We start from the raw sequence: 3,140 nt of genomic DNA on the forward strand, positions 1-3,140 counted from the left end.
ATTTATTATCAGACATTAAAAATATATAAATATAAAGGGTTATGTGCAATGAATCTCTCATTTCACACACACACACACGCACGCACGCACGCACGCACGCACACACACACACACATGGCTTGTAACAGACATTGATGCGGCAGTCAAAAGAGGGAAAAGTTTGCCTATACACTGAACATATACAGTATATCCTCCTCCAACGCTAATTGGTTGGCAGCCATGATCTAGTGCCTGGCAACCACGGAATGTGTCGGAGACTGGAATCAGGTGTTAATTAAAGGGCTCCAGGCGCAGAAGCCACTCATGGATGACATCCCGAGGAACATGCTCCACAAGCCAGCTGCTGTAACCCACGTCACATAGCAACGCAGCCGGCAGTTATGGCAAGGACGATTTGTGCTATTATTGGCTATGCTTGTCTTTTTATTGTGCTATACATGTCCTTTTCTGCTGAACTATTTGCTAAGATTGTTTGTTTTGTTTTGTTGCTTTTTTTAACCTTGCAGTTCTGTGTAAGTTGGAGGACTAATGGACATCCTTGACCTTGAGATATTTTTTCACAGACACCTGCACCTGCAGAGAAAACCTGTGTCTACACTATGACCAGCGGTGATTAATCTGTTCAGCTAAGACATACTGTATTTCAACTTCTCTTAATCATCCCTAAAAAGGCTGTGTTATTTTTCGGCAGAGGAACCGTCTCTGCTTTGGTTTACAACTTGTAGGTTTTGACTAGACCTAATCTATAATCACATCTCTGAAAAATTAGCTCCAAAGATCAACACAGATTTTTTACATATCAAGTGAGTGATCGAGTTCAGCTAGACCCTATGGGGCATTGGTTCTCAAACTTTGTTATGTCTTTATTGACAGGACAGTGGGATGCCTTTATTGACAGGAGAGTGGGATTCTTACAGGAAGTGAGTGGGAGAGAGAGATGGTGGATGATCGGAACATTACCTCAGGCTGGAATCAAACCAGAGTCCCTGCTGAATCAAACCCAGGTCAGCCACATGGTAAACGAGTGCCCTACCATTTGCGCCACGGTAGGGCCTTCTCAACCTTTTTTTGGGAAAACCCCCCATGGACCTCAAAAGTCTGCCAATGCCCCCCCAAGTAGGCCCAGACTATTAAAATATAAAATATCCCTGAGCAACTAAACACTGGTCCCTCTCAGCTGTATCCTTCTCAACGCTCAACATGGGGCACCCAACGCCCCCTAAGGGGCTGTAGAGCCCCCGTTGAGAAACATCAGGGTTTCATTAGTCTGGTCATAAAGATCTTTAAGTGCCTCCTTCCCTTTCGCCTTTGACAGATAGGTGGAAGAATTCCAAGATTTCAGATTTATGTACTATACGTTGTTAGGCCTATTGCCTTTAATGCAGTGGTTTTCAAATTGGGGGCCGGGGACCCCTGGGGGGGCCGCGAAGGGGTGCTAGGGGGGTCGCGTCAGGTTGGCAGGAAAAGTATATCAATTAAACTAGGGGGTGTAACGTGCTCAAAAAGGAAAAGTATATCACAATTTTTATTTATACTAGACTGCATTCTTGTAGAAAGTGTTAAAAGTGGGCTTGCCTTTTGGGCTAAAGCATACATGGGTTTTTTTGTTTGTTTATAAAACAGGGTGTTGTGAGGAGGGGCAAGACACTGGCAGTCCACCACGTGAGCAATTTCTTTGACTGACAGCAGTTTCCAACAATCAGAGGTTGTGTGTAGCCAGGATTGCGCAGCCAGGGGCAAACAAAAATTGAGAACCATAGCAGTTGTAGTGAGAATACACAGCTACACTGAACACTGAAGAGTAACTGTCAGAACCCTTAATTGGCAACACCTGTTCTGGTTGACTCACTAGGCCCAGCAGCTAACTAATTAGTCCTCACAGCAAGCAGTGGTTGCCATTGAGGATTCTACAGCAGAGTTCTAAAAATGTTTAAAAAAATTGACAGTTACTCTTAAGTGTTCCATGCCTCGCTTAATTATTCACACCTGTTCTGGTTCTGGGTAGTGTTAATGTTGTGCAGTAAAAAGTATATCAAAATGAAACAAAATAAACTTAACAATATTCCTATTAGTTAAGAACTACATTATAATAATCTATTGCATCTCTGAACATTATTTCTATTGTTTTTGAGTTAATATTTTATATTCCAGTGTGGCACTGACTAAAGCCAGGCTCAAACTACACGACTCACGATTGTGTGTCCGATTTTGACGTCGGGATGCACTGCACACTAGAAGGGAATCGCAACTGTCAATCTTACCGCTAGCTTAGAATGTTGACCACGACGAGGAAATCTTTCCCGACAATCGCTTGCGATGGTCCTGGAGGGTAACGTTCCAGCGATTGTCGTAAGAGGGTTTTCAGCTGAGAATCTGCCCAATAATCATGTAGTTTGAGCCAGGCTTAACAGACCCATGTAAGGTGGGCCTTGGCTGCCGGTATGTGGGGGGTAAAGTTTGGGAACCCTTGCTTTAATGCATAGCCTACATGAATTAATTTCAATACATTTGATTAATGAATAATGTAGTGGACAAAGATAGGTCATTGCACAATATACTGTATTGTACAGTATTCCATTGAAATAAAAATTGAACCATCAACAGTTACATCCACCTCTCTGAATACTGTGTATAGGCCTACAAGAGGAGAGGGACACACACACGAAGGACATCTTGGTCGAATGTCAACTGTGAATCATCAGATGATTGAGATGACTCAGTGCAAAGGAGAGGAGAGGACAGGAGAGCAAACTAAGTTGTGTGCCACCAGCCACCAGCCACCAACCACCAGGCAAAGAGGTGAAGCAAGCCTGTCTGCACTGCTTAACCTGCCTGCCTTTGTCACCAACTATTTCTGCCCGTATATTTTATGTTGTCTATTTACCTTACTGTGCACTATGTCTTTTTTTTTTCTTACAATTTTCTTACTGAGAGTCTTGTTCCTTCTCATGGTGTATAGGCCTAGTTGTGTGACAAGAAAGAACAGTCAAAGTCTATCTACTCTCCCTGCCTGCCCTCAGTGCTCTGCATTCCTGGCAGCCATCGATGTCTAAGTGATTTTATGAGTCTGTGATGAGTCTGCTTTAATTCATTCAGAGTCAGGTTCATTAGCAAGTCTCATGCACAATTAGCCTCTGTGT

General features: G+C 43.2%; 1 long non-coding RNA gene across 1 annotated transcript; it reads left to right on the forward strand.

Moving 5' to 3' along the window:
- The first annotated feature begins 529 nt into the window (after window positions 1–529).
- Window positions 530–2,807, forward strand: LOC134446682 (uncharacterized). The gene is made up of 3 exons (XR_010034444.1): window positions 530–609; window positions 874–1,004; window positions 2,636–2,807. It is a non-coding gene; the product is annotated as an uncharacterized LOC134446682 (long non-coding RNA).
- The last annotated feature ends 333 nt before the right edge of the window (window positions 2,808–3,140 follow it).

Source organism: Engraulis encrasicolus, chromosome 4, assembly GCF_034702125.1.
Source record: "Engraulis encrasicolus isolate BLACKSEA-1 chromosome 4, IST_EnEncr_1.0, whole genome shotgun sequence".
NCBI classification, from domain to species: domain Eukaryota; kingdom Metazoa; phylum Chordata; class Actinopteri; order Clupeiformes; family Engraulidae; genus Engraulis; species Engraulis encrasicolus.